The sequence below is a fragment of the Salvelinus alpinus genome, chromosome 21 (assembly GCF_045679555.1).
Source record: "Salvelinus alpinus chromosome 21, SLU_Salpinus.1, whole genome shotgun sequence".
Classification (NCBI taxonomy): domain Eukaryota; kingdom Metazoa; phylum Chordata; class Actinopteri; order Salmoniformes; family Salmonidae; genus Salvelinus; species Salvelinus alpinus.
Genome location: NC_092106.1, coordinates 15,212,215 through 15,226,394, shown reverse-complemented (window position 1 = coordinate 15,226,394; position 14,180 = coordinate 15,212,215). Strand labels below are relative to the sequence as shown.

At 44.4% G+C, this 14,180-nt stretch overlaps 1 long non-coding RNA gene across 5 annotated transcripts in view; it reads right to left on the bottom strand.

Moving 5' to 3' along the window:
- The window catches only part of LOC139548581 (uncharacterized), a 138,121-nt gene that overhangs the window by 35,668 nt on the left and 88,273 nt on the right, over window positions 1-14,180 (bottom strand). For 2 of the 5 annotated variants that reach the window (XR_011669719.1, XR_011669721.1), the window contains 2 exons: window positions 11,230-11,284; window positions 10,769-10,819 (listed from right to left, as the gene is read on the bottom strand). The exons of 1 other annotated variant lie outside the window; for it this stretch is intronic. This is a non-coding gene — a long non-coding RNA (uncharacterized lncRNA). Of the gene's footprint in view, window positions 1-10,768; window positions 10,820-11,229; window positions 11,285-11,470; window positions 12,654-14,180 lie in introns of those variants that run through there. 2 more of the 5 variants (XR_011669722.1, XR_011669720.1) reach the window with 2 other exon arrangements.

The following is a 14,180-nucleotide window of genomic DNA, read 5'->3' as shown; positions in this document are numbered from 1 at the left end:
TTAGACATGTTGTACCTTTCTTAAATGTAGTTTTGTAATTGACTAAAACAAGCAGACAGCAAGAAAATTACATTTGAAAAAAGGTCAAGTTTTTGCTGTGACCCAACATGGTAACCACAGGTTGTTTTCCCCACAGGCGGGCAGGGTCACCAAGTGGGGTCACCACATCTAATACCGACTGGGTCTATGGATACAAAGAACAAAGAGCTTTTAAACCTGTCCAACAACTGTATGAATTCCACAGAAGACAATAACAACGGGTCAGCCAGGTCTGAGTTCATATATAATACAGCTATTAGATCTAGCCTAGGCTACTTATCCATTAACTAGTCACAAGCTGCTACTAGAATTGGGATCATTTAGTTAAATCTTTTGACCTGACAACTACAACAAAAACAGTAGCTAAATGGAATGGATGTCCTGTTCTGATTAATATAATTGTGGGAAATTAGTTGAATCAAGAGGCTAGTGGATGTTTAAGCACCACAATAGAGACAGACAGCTCTACCGAGACTGACTGCACACAGCGTGTTGTGTGTTGCACTTAAAGGGGTCCGTGCAGAAACACGTGTGCTTAAAAGGATCTGTGAGGTGAAGAAATGGAGATGTGATTAACGGCGTCAGAGAATTAATGGCATTAAAAATATCACACGTTAACTGGTTATTAATGTGTTAGAGCGGCAGGTAGCCTGATGGTTAAGATCATTGGGCCAGTAACTGAAAGGTTACTGGTTCGAATCCCTGAACTGACTAGGTGAAAAATCTGTCGATGTGCGCCCTTGAGCAAGGCACTTAACCCTAGTTGCTCTTGATAAGAGCGTCTGCTAAATGACCAAAATAACATAAATGTTAACTTTGACAGTTCTAGTAAAAACACCCACACACACCTGTGTAACCTTTACTTAACTAGGCAAGTCAGTTAAGAACAAATTCTTATTTACAATGATGGCCTACCCCGGCCAAACCCGGACGACGCTGGGACAATTGTGGACCTAATATGTGTGAGACAGAGATGTCAAAACCTTGTTCTCACCATTGGCGTGGCATGTGGGATTTCTCTTTAAAGACCTGAGAAAAAGGGCCACTTGCCAACTCTTATTAATTCTGTATGGAAAAACTATGTAACAAAAGCACAGCAGCAGATTAAAAAACAGACGTACCGATTAACAGCATCATAAGGTACACATTCGTAGCTTATGCCTTTTGCATTTTTAACCATTCATAGTAGTAAATAAATAAATACATTTGATTTGATCTCATAGCTAGTTATAATTTATCATAAAACATGAATCTTTAAAATGTCTTATTTTCTGTAGGTTCACTACAATAACACAGGAGACATTCATCACACATTTTCAGTAATAAACAGCTTTCTTTTTCATCAAAAAGGGGAATTTGGGTATTGTATTTGCTAGGCAAATGATGGTAACACTTTATAATAACGTTAATTTAAAAGCCATTTATAGATCATTTATAAATCACCTGTTAATGATTTGCTGAACATATGTAGGTCGTTGTTACTTCATTAAACAATAGTAAGCTATTCTGACCAAATAACAGCTATTTCTTTGTCTGTATTTTTTTTTTTACAGCATATTAAATACATAGCATATTATAAATATTATAATAAGACATTATCCAGACCATCTGACATAAAAAGAATGTGGGACAGTTTGATGAAAAAGCTTTAAATAAAGGTTCAAATCCAGGCATGTCACATGATTGCGCTAAACAGGGCCCTGTGGCTCATTATTCTTATAACAAGTAATGAAGCATTATACACACTGGCTGTAAGTAAAGTTATCGTTCATGGTTTACACCCACATGATATGTTTACTAATGGTTAACAAAGTACCTGAGAATGGTTTTAGAAGTGTTTCTAAACAGATCTTCACATGTATAGTTTACCAGATAAATTGAAGACATTTTGGGAATGATTCAAAAATCAAATCTGAACGATTTCAATAAGGGCAATTCAGACTGGGTGATAATCAAAACCAGACTTGTTTCTATGATAAAGAATATGATTTGAGATCGACTTAGTGAAATCTGCAACAGATAAAACAGTAGCTCAGATCATGAATAGAAAGAGTGCTTACACACAAGATAGTGGCTATATTTTGTACAGAAGGGTTATTCTTTGGGATAGCCATAGGGGAATGCACCTGTGTAGATGAATCCAAAGATAAAGCCTATCATAGATTATCCATTAATCACAATAATTACACATGCCCCTCTCAGGGTTAAACTTGAGAGACTGGAGAATGTTGGTTGTGTGTATTTGTCTGTCTGTGTGTTTGTGTCTGTATCTGTGCCTGTGAGAAATAGGAGAGAAAGAAAGAGAACGAGAGAGAGAGAGAGGGAGAAAAAGACAAAGAGAGAGAGGAGGGACGCAATCAGTAGACAGAAAGAAAAAGGAAAAGAAAGAAAGAGAAAAAGAGAACAAAGAGAAGGAGAGAAGAGGATCAACCAATCGTTCTCTTGACTCTAAGCAGGGGGATTTCCATGGCTCCTCTCGCTGTTGATAGACCTGACTTGACCAGAATATGTTAAATGAGACACTGTGTGGCTTCAGATGCTGTAAGAGGATGGAAAGCCTTCCCTCTTCCTCCACATCACATTGGAAACAGGCCATATCTGACATACCACCTTAGTCCCTATATAGTGCACCACTTTTGTCCAGAGCCTTTGGAGTGCACTAGATAGGAAACAGGCTGGACTCTGGCCAAAAGTAGGGGACTGTATGGGGAATAGGGTGCGCTCTAGGTAAAAGTAGTGTGTTATAAAGTGAATAGGGTGCCATGAGGTTAGAGGAGACTGTGGCGACTGTTGGCATACACTGGTGACATATCCCTCTTGGATTAATTCGATTAGTCCTGAGTAGTGATTAATCCACATAGCGTGGTGGGAGTGTTTAATCCTAAAGCTCCTTTAACCTGAACAGGGAGGTGCCCTCACAGATGGCCAAGTAGACGACACTGTCTCTCCTACCTGCTCATTATCTAATAAACTAGTTACACAGCTGGGCCGTGTGTGTCTGTGTGTGTGTGTGTGTGTGTGTGTGTGTGTGTGTGTGTGTGTGTGTGTGTGTGTGTGTGTGTGTGTGTGTGTGTGTGTGTGTGTGTGTGTGTGTGTGTGTGTGATGTGTGTGTGTGTGTGTGTGTGTGTGTGTGTGTGTGTGTAGTATGAGAGAGAGAGAGAGAGAGAGAGAGAGAGAGAGAGAGAGAGAGAGAGAGAGAGAGAGAGAGAGAGAGAGAGAGAGAGAGAGAGAGAGAGAGAGGGAGAGACAGTGCTGATCTCTCTGTTTGCAGACCATCATGTTTTCTGCTTGTGTACAAAGGCCCCTAATGTAATTACCCTCCACTTAAAAGGGACGTTAAGAAAGATTCCCTGCTGTAATTCTTTGAGTTTGGGCTCCAACAGAGTGATTCTAAGTCTGAGCTGTCCTGATTGCAGAGAGCGAGAGAGCACTGTGAGGATACTCTAAGCTGCTGCCAGACAACCCTATTTATTGGTCCATGAAAAAAAAAATCTGTCCAAAATGTTCATCCTCAAATCCAGTTACAAGTACGTCAGGATCCACTCCTCTTCATACCACAAAACTTTACTAGTCATTTGCCACCTTTTGATTGAACTGGTTTCATTGTTCATAGCTTTGGTATTACTTTTAGGCTAAAATCTTAATACTGAGCCATTTACCTTATGTTCATATTCTTATCTTTTATTATTTCTTATTGTTGTTGTATTGTCGAGAAGGAACCTGAAAGTAAGCATTTCGTTGTATACCATGTGTATCCTGTACATACGACTAATAAAACTTGAAACTTGGTGCAGCTTATAGTTGGTCACACTTATTCTAGTGCAGTGCAAGGATCCATTTGTGGCTGCCTGCGCCATCTTGTCTCGTTAACCTGTTGTTTCAGCTCTCAGACTACAGCACAGCTCATCAACTCTCCTCACACTATCCGGTTATTGATATTTCCAAGCTTATTTCTCCACACTGGCCTGTGCAGAGTCGTGCAGCATGTGTACCAATAGCCTACAAGTAGAACTGCAGAAACCGAAGGGTGTTTCCCATTCCGCAGTGGCGGAAACTGCGGAATGGGGACTGTAAACTCCTGCTGCTGCGTGTTCTGGAGCAAAGATGCTAGCACAAAGGACACTCCTGGCCCAGTACACGCTACTCGCTAGTCGGCACCAGTATGTTCTGCCCGGTATCATAGCCGTCACCAGGCGAGATACAAAGGAGCCATCGACATTGTCTGCTCCACCTGAACAGCCCTAGTGCAGAACCCTTTGTTCACACACACACACACACACACACACACACACACACACACACACACACACACACACACACACACACACACACACACACACACACACACACACACACACACACACACACACACACACACACACACACACACACACACACACACACACGCACACATACAGTACACACACTGAATGTCCTACTGCCCAGTCCACCTTAAGAAGGCTCAGGCCTGTGTGTTTGCATGCGGGCACGCGCATGTCCGCCTACCCCAGTGCAGTGGTAGGGAAGCAACGTGAACAGACTGGGGCTGTGAGGGTGAGCGAGACACAATCCGACAATGGAGCTGTAGCCAGACAGCTCTGTCTCTGCACTGCAACGCTTCAGATCGGGGCGAGACGCCTCAGCTCTGCTGTTTGCTTACCATGCTAAACAAATAAAACTGTTTGTCACAGGGCTGAGGCGGAGGCTCGAAATAGGTTTCCCTTTTTTATGCAAGAAGAGAGCTCTAGCAGCAACAGACGAGCAAAGATTTCCATTAGAAACCCAGTTCAGTCCGTTGAGCGACCCGGAAAAATTCTCAAAGACGAGACAGTTACCTGGACTAGACCTTTACAGTGCAAATTTGCACCTTATAGCGCTATACCCTAACACAGTGTCTGCTGCAAAAATAAATGCAACATTTGACACATTTCCCTCTCCCCTCGAACCACACCGAACCATTGTGTGTGAATCGACAATGCGGATTTAAAACATGTTAGACTTTCTATGTTAATAAGCTAGTGGTGAGAATGTCTGACCCAGGGGTGAGCTATGTTAATAAGTTAGTGGTGAAAATGTCTGACCCAGGGGTGAGCTATGTTAATAAGCTAGTGGTGAGAATGTCTGACCCAGGGGTGAGCTATGTTATTAAGTTAGTGGTGAAAATGTCTCACCCAGGGGTGAGCTATGTTAATAAGCTAGTGGTGAGAATGTCTGACCCAGGGGTGAGCTATGTTAATAAGCTAGTGGTGAGAATGTCTGACCCAGGGGTGAACTATGTTAATAAGTTAGTGGTGAGAATGTCTGACCCAGGGGTGAGCTATGTTAATAAGCTAGTGGTGAGAATGTCTGACCCAGGGGTGAGCTATGTTATTAAGTTAGTGGTGAAAATGTCTGACCCAGGGGTGAGCTATGTTAATAAGCTAGTGGTGAGAATGTCTGACCCAGGGGTGAGCTATGTTAATAAGCTAGTGGTGAGAATGTCTGACCCAGGGGTGAGCTATGTTAATAAGTTAGTGGTGAGAATGTCTAACCCAGGGGTGAGCTATGTTAATAAGCTAGTGGTGAGAATGTCTGACCCAGGGGTGAGCTATGTTATTAAGTTAGTGGTGAAAATGGCTGACCCAGGGATGAGCTATGTTAATAAGCTAGTGGTGAGAATGTCTGACCCAGGGGTGAGCTATGTTATTAAGTTAGTGGTGAAAATGTCTGACCCAGGGGTGAGCTATGTTAATAAGCTAGTGGTGAGAATGTCTGACCCAGGGGTGAGCTATGTTAATAAGCTAGTGGTGAGAATGTCTGACCCAGGGGTGAGCTATGTTAATATGTTAGTGGTGAGAATGTCTGACCCAGGGGTGAGCTATGTTAATAAGCTAGTGGTGAGAATGTCTGACCCAGGGGTGAGCTATGTTATTAAGTTAGTGGTGAAAATGTCTGACCCAGGGGTGAGCTATGTTAATAAGCTAGTGGTGAGAATGTCTGACCCAGGGGTGAGCTATGTTAATAAGCTAGTGGTGAGAATGTCTGACCCAGGGGTGAGCTATGTTAATAAGCTAGTGGTGAGAATGTCTGACCCAGGGGTGAGCTATGTTAATAAGCTAGTGGTGAGAATGTCTGACCCAGGGGTGAACTATGTTAATAAGCTAGTGGTGAGAATGTCTGACCAGGGGTGAGCTATGTTAATAAGCTAGTGGTGAAAATGTCTGACCCAGGGGTGAGCTATGTTAATAAGCTAGTGGTGAGAATGTCTGACCCAGGGGTGAGCTATGTTAATAAGCTAGTGGTGAGAATGTCTGACCCAGGGGTGAGCTATGTTAATATGTTAGTGGTGAGAATGTCTGAGCCAGGGGTGAGCTATGTTAATAAGCTAGTGGTGAGAATGTCTGACCCAGGGGTGAGCTATGTTATTAAGTTAGTGGTGAAAATGTCTGACCCAGGGGTGAGCTATGTTAATACATTTACATTTACATTTAAGTCATTTAGCTGACGCTCTTATCCAGAGCGACTTACAATTTGGAAAGTTCATACATATTCATCCTGGTCCCCCCGTGGGGAATGAACCCACAACCCTGGCGTTGCAAGCGCCATGCTCTACCAACTGAGCCACACGGGACCACGAGAATGTCTGACCCAGGGGTGAACTATGTTAATAAGCTAGTGGTGAGAATGTCTGACCAGGGGTGAGCTATGTTAATAAGCTAGTGGTGAAAATGTCTGACCCAGGGGTGAGCTATGTTAATAAGCTAGTGGTGAGAATGTCTGACCCAGGGGTGAGCTATGTTAATAAGCTAGTGGTGAGAATGTCTGACCCAGGGGTGAGCTATGTTAATAAGCTAGTGGTGAGAATGTCTGACCCAGGGGTGAACTATGTTAATAAGCTAGTGGTGAGAATGTCTGACCCAGGGGTGAGCTATGTTAATAAGCTAGTGGTGAAAATGTCTGACCCAGGGGTGAGCTATGTTAATAAGCTAGTGGTGAGAATGTCTGACCCAGGGGTGAGCTATGTTAATAAGCTAGTGGTGAGAATGTCTGACCCAGGGGTGAGCTATGTTAATAAGTTAGTGGTGAGAATGTCTGACCCAGGGGTGAGCTATGTTAATAAGATAGTGGTGAGAATGTCTGACCCAGGGGTGAGCTATGTTAATAAGCTAGTGGTGAGAATGTCTGAACCCAGGGGTGAGCTATGTTAATAAGCTAGTGGTGAGAATGTCTGACCCAGGGGTGAGCTATGTTAATAAGCTAGTGGTGAGAATGTCTGACCCAGGGGTGAACTATGTTAATAAGCTAGTGGTGAGAATGTCTGACCAGGGGTGAGCTATGTTAATAAGCTAGTGGTGAAAATGTCTGACCCAGGGGTGAGCTATGTTAATAAGCTAGTGGTGAGAATGTCTGACCCAGGGGTGAGCTATGTTAATAAGCTAGTGGTGAGAATGTCTGACCCAGGGGTGAGCTATGTTAATAAGTTAGTGGTGAGAATGTCTGACCCAGGGGTGAGCTATGTTAATAAGCTAGTGGTGAGAATGTCTGACCCAGGGGTGAGCTATGTTAATAAGCTAGTGGTGAGAATGTCGAACCCAGGGGTGAGCTATGTTAATAAGCTAGTGGTGAGAATGTCTGACCCAGGGGTGAGCTATGTTAATAAGCTAGTGGTGAGAATGTCTGACCCAGGGGTGAACTATGTTAATAAGCTAGTGGTGAGAATGTCTGACCCAGGGGTGAACTATGTTAATAAGTTAGTGGTGAAAATGTCTGACCCAGGGGTGAGCTATGTTAATAAGCTAGTGGTGAAAATGTCTGACCCAGGGGTGAGCTATGTTAATAAGCTAGTGGTGAGAATGTCTGACCCAGGGGTGAGCTATGTTAATAAGTTAGTGGTGAAAATGTCTGACCCAGGGGTGAGCTATGTTAATAAGCTAGTGGTGAGAATGTCTGACCCAGGGGTGAGCTATGTTAATAAGCTAGTGGTGAGAATGTCTGACCCAGGGGTGAGCTATGTTATTAAGTTAGTGGTGAGAATGTCTGACCCAGGGGTGAGCTATGTTAATAAGCTAGTGGTGAGAATGTCTGACCCAGGGGTGAGCTATGTTAATAAGTTAGTGGTGAGAATGTCTGACCCAGGGGTGAGCTATGTTAATAAGCTAGTGGTGAGAATGTCTGACCCAGGGGTGAGCTATGTTAATAAGTTAGTGGTGAGAATGTCTGACCCAGGGGTGAGCTATCTGTGCCACATGGTACATGGATGAGACTGCTTGTTACACCGGGTTGCCCACACTGCAGTGCACTAGCAGTTAACGACACACACACACACACACACACACACACACACACACACACACACACACACACACACACACACACACACACACACACACACACACACACACACACACACACACACACACACACACACACACACACACACACACACACACACATACTCACTCACTCACACACACACACACACACACACACACCTCACAGGGGCAGCTGTTGTTATTGCATCTCTGCTATACTTAGTTATAGTAGTACAGAATAAATAAGTTTAAGTTTGCAAACACACACTGCAGTGCGCAAGCAGGTAATGACACACACGCACACGCACACGCACACGCACACGCACACACACACACACACACGTCGGCCGGTGTAGGGATATCTGACTGAGGGCTACTGTTCTGCAGCACTAAGTCCTTATGCACACTGTCACACTGGTGAGGAGTCCTGAAAGGGTGCCATTTTACACAGCCAGCACAAAGAGGTTAGCAGTGAGAGGAAGAACATACTCCTGCAGCGCAGCAATGAGGGGATGGGCCAGTGCAGCAATGAGGGGATGGGCCGAGGCTATCATGGAGTCGCTGTTCTGAAACACAGTTTCTCTACCCTTCCAGCATGGCTCACAGAGGGAGAATCCACAGTGCTTTTATTAGCATGAGCCTAATCACACCAAGCATTGTTGACAATAGACAATGTTATGAGGACTGTAAAAATGAATGTCTAGTCAAGGGCAGAATGCAAACAAAAGATGTATGTTAGCTGTACGCATGTTAGCCCCGTTGCTATCAGAAGCTGGGTGTGTTCAGTTTGCTGTCCCTAAAGCCAGTACAAACCCAACAAACTTGCAGTTATTTCAAGTCATTTTGCAGATACATTAGAATTTGCTAGCTGCTCCGTTAAAAAAGAACGTTACACTACATCCGATACAGCACAGCAACAGCATACAGACTCAATCAATGTGACATGGTATTAACTGCTAACATACAGGCTCTCTGATATACAAACACCTGCGAACGTACTCTCTCTGCACACAAAGAGCTCTACCTTGTGTGTGTGTATGCACGGCGATCGTGTGTGTGCATGAAGACGAGGGTTCCATGAGGTCAAACACAGGTGTACCGAGCTGTTATAGGTTCACGCTCTCCACAGTACTTTGTGCTGCTCTCAAGACAGAATAAGGCATGGACAGAAACAGAAAGAAATACTTTCCCAGTCGCCAGAAGAAAGACAAAGGAATAACAGAGCAGACAGGATCAGTGGCTAGTTTAGTTTTTCTGTGGGCCTCAGACACAAGTGCAGGATTGGTAACGTTAGCTTAAACGCTGAACGTAAGCTCCCCCCTCCATCTTCCACCCCACCACAAAGATTCCTCAGCTGATTTCAACCCACCATTGTGTCACATGACCCTCGAGCCGGCATTCCTTCGACCCCCCCCCCCCCCCCACATACACTGACGCCTGATTCCAGCTAACCTTTTTTCACTTTTCATTCCAGACGATTTCCTTTCTCTGACAATCTAGTGTGTCTATGTACGTTTGACAGTCTGAAACGCCTTTGTCTTGCAGAGAGAGCGACAGACGGGACGACAGCGCACCACTCCCAGCTCCCGAGAGCCTAACCCGTGGACATGAGAGCACAACGTCACAAGTTAGGGTCTCAGGGATTGCGAGAGGCACATTTTATAGTTGTACTATTTCTACTCCCAGACAGACTGTGAGTCGAATGAATCATGCTGGCTTGAGAGTACCAAATAGACTAGAAACAAACACACGATATCCATGAAAATAAAGGCTTCCTTCCGTGAGGTATATCTGCAATGCATTCCCCCCTTCTCTGGCTCCCTGTCTGTATAACATACAACAAGTGCAACCATAAGCCAGACACAACATTGACCAATCTCCCCCTCCCCCCTCTGCCTCTCTCTCTCCCTCTGGAGAGACCCCCGCCTCCCACCGACTCTCTCTCTCTCTCTCTCTCCCTATGTCCCTGTCTGTGTCTCTCCCCACCCCCCCAGGTGAAACAATACAGCACTTTGAAAAATGCTCCAGGTAAACCCAACGCTAGCCCTCGGTTCCTGAAGCTCCCATGCTCTCTGTTCCTAAGCTGCAGCTGCCAGTTATTAAGCGATGGTCAGACAGAAATCCTGGATTCAAGCAGCCAGCAGGACACCAACCACTGATTGAAAACTACGATCCAGAATACCCAAGCAAAAGAACACAAAGTCAGTTTATCTTGAAACATTCATGTTGCTCGTTTCATTTCAATATTAGGAGGGCAGAGCGATGATCTGGATATGTGCACGAGGATGGTTGAATATGAATCCACACTGAACCTACCACGACCAGTTTGAGACAGAGAGGTGTAAGGGAGGCAGGCAGTCTAAATCTACAGCCATAAGTTACATAGATCGAGAGAAAAAACGAGAGAGCGGCAGGAAAACAGCTTCAATCAACTTACCCAGGTCTGGTTCGTAATGAGGAGGCACCAGCCCTTGTCCCTTGTTGCAGCCTGCTCGACACACAGAGAAAGAGAGAAAGAGAGAGAAACTAACTCAGGTTTAAACTCATGTCGACAAGGTTTCGGACAAGATCTTGCAGGCTTTACAGACGGTTACAGGATGAAAGTGGCATGAGTGGTGAGCAATGTGTCGGTCAATGACAGGGAGACGAAGCGAACCGACGGACAGATATAAGAAAAGGATTAGAGAGGATGGGTGGTGAGGCTGATGAAGAAACCACCGTGTACAGACAGAAAGAGAGAGGGAAATGACTCGGAGAAAACGAGAGGCTACTCCCAGGGGTTTAAGTGAACGGAAAAGTTCAGAATAACAATAAAAAGATGGCGATGGTGATAAAAAGCAGGTATGAAAAAAGGAGAGAGAACAGAGAGTTAGAAGAGAGGATGAGAGTGAGCCCTACCACCGCTTGCAGCCAGGGCCACAGCACCAGTGAAGCATACCAGTCTGTTGGCTCACTGAGAGAGAGGGGGAGAGGAGGAACACACACACACACACACACACACACACACACACACACACACACACACACACACACACACACACACACACACACACACACACACACACACACACACACACACACACACACACACACACACACACACACACACACACACACACACACACACATGTTCACTCACTTTGTTTCGCTGCTGTTAACCTATGCCGCCTTTACTCAGTTGTATATCCCTATTTCATATCCAGTTCAGGTTAGAAGAAAATTAACAGTTTGTTGTCGTATATGCCACAAGAGCCCAAAAATATCCAAACTAATTAAAAGACAAAATGCATCAATGGATGTTGCTGCTGTTCTGCTTCCCTCGCTAACATTGATACATTTTATTTCACCCCCTCCCTCTCTTTCTCTCAGTGCAGAACAGAAACACAGAAAACTGTGAATCCCAGGTCTCCCACTCTCGTCTTCATGCTGAATGGCAGGAGACGAAAAAATATTTTTCCCAAAAAATGTGGAAATATTATCCAGTAATTTGCCTGCTCAGATGTAATAATTTAAAACAAGAGGCCCACTTCTCTGTTGTATCAGCCGGAGAGACAGATAGAGATAGAGACAGAAAGAGAGGAGAAGGAGGAGGAGGAGGCTAAGGAGGAGGAGGAGGAGGGAGATGAGGAGGGGGAATGAGAAAGTCGGCCGCCTCTCGCTTTTCCACCTTTTCAGTGTTTTATTCAAGTCTGTTTCCCGTCAACAAATCCTCTGTTTTCCTTGATTTTCTTCTTGCACGTATTCCTCTCTGTCTCATACGGTCTCTCTCACTTTCCCTCCCTCTCTGTGTCTCTCTCTCTCACTGCCTCACTACCTCACACATGCCCGACATCATTAACACTATCCTTCAAAAAGAGAATGAGAGGAGAGAGAGAGCAGAAAGAGAGAGCAGGTCATAGAAACATAGCTACATGATGTGCTTGGCTTATAGAGGCTACATTTAATCTCCACTGGCTCCCCCAGGCTTTGATACGGAGAGCGGAAAGAGAGGGGGAGAGAGCGAGGGAGAGATGATGGGGGAGGGACAAATATAGCTGAGGGGGAGGCTGGCGACGTACAACACAATGTAGGTTCAATTCAACGACGGGGAGAGAAAAAATTCCCTAGACCACACTGCCCTCTTCATTTCTCTCTGCTCACTCTCTCTCTTCATCTTTCCCTCTCTGGGCGCGTCTGCTCCGGCTAACTAATCTCCAATCCTCTTTGACTGCTGTCTCACAGACTGTGCATTGTATTGGCTTCTCCTGTTTGGACTGCAATGAAGGCTCAGTGCCGACGGTTCTCTCTCTTTCTCTCACTTAAAAAAAGCCTGATGCTACCACTTTTACGTTTTCGCTAGCGTTTTGAGAGCGCCCACTGCCCCCCCCCACCCCCCACCCCACCGCAGCTATCCTCATTTATCACCATCTTTTCGTCCAGAAACAGCCAGCGATCAATGAGCCGCTAATATTAGACTGGCTTTGACAGGCGCCGAGAACACACAGCAAACTGACAAACGCACAGCAAACAGACAAAGACATGTGCACGCAAAAAAACGCACGCACGCACGCACGCACGCACACACACACACACACACACACGCACACACGCACACACACACACACACACACACACACACACACACACACACAGTCAGACAGACAGTGTCTGTACACAGCATGGCTTGATTAATTCATGCAAAAAGGAATAACAAAACAAGCAACAAGACAAACAAAAATGCCATTGCACTTGGGAGGCTGACGATTCATTGGAGTTGATGCAGTGCTCTAATTTAGATTCTTATTAAGATCTTCAGAAATAAATAATGAAGGACTTACAGTATGTCAGCACAGACCCAGATCTGTCAAAGAAACCAGCCTGTGTCATACCATACACCAAAGTGTACAACACAAACACAATCAAATGTAGCACAACACGGTAACACAATATTGTGTAGGTAGGTGTCTGAAACAGAGTAGGCTCCATGTGGTGAGTGTGATTGACATGTGTCACACATGTGGACAGTATCCTGTCAAAGCCGTAAAGAGGGCACTTCTATTTGTTGTGGAAGTCTTTATTCATAAATGCTTAACAAAGGTGCATTCTGTACAGAGGCAGTCACAGTTAAACACTAACAGATGTGTAACATACAGCAACATACTGTCAGTCAGGTTTATAGATGCTGGAAACAGCACTTCTGGAAATGGTACTTTATATTTCTATGGGGACTAGGAGCAGGTAGGGTACAGGGAAGGACGAACGAAAAATATGATTTTATTTAACTAGGCAAGTCAGTTAAGAACAAATTCTTATTTTCAATGGCGGCCTAGGAACAGTGGGTTAACTGCCTTGTTCAGGTGCAGAACGGCAGATTTTTACCTTGTCAGCTCAGGGATTCGATCTTCCAACCTTTTAGGATATTAGTCCAACGCTCTAACCATTAGGCTACCTGCCACCCCATTCATACAGTAGGGTGAACATTCACTATTGAAAAATCTGCAGGGAAGTTTGAAATTGATAAAAGCAATGCTATAAAGACAAGTTGGAATATTAAATAGACAGCTAAGCACATCCCTATCAAATCCTACAAATAAATAATATGGTTGGCATGAGCACATCCCGGAGGTATTTTCAGTGATTGTCTAAGTCTGTTACTGAACTGTGACAACATTCATTCAAATACTAATTCATAACCATGATTCAGGTATAAGTAAGAGATCTTTGTAGATCTTTTGGTATACCGTAGCTTCTACAATTACAATGTAGTAGCTTGCCTTGACAACACTTTACACTTTAACAAGTCTTCAACATAGCTACGATAGAATTGAACCATTGTACATGCCTTAAAACATAATCCGTTTGAGAACAGA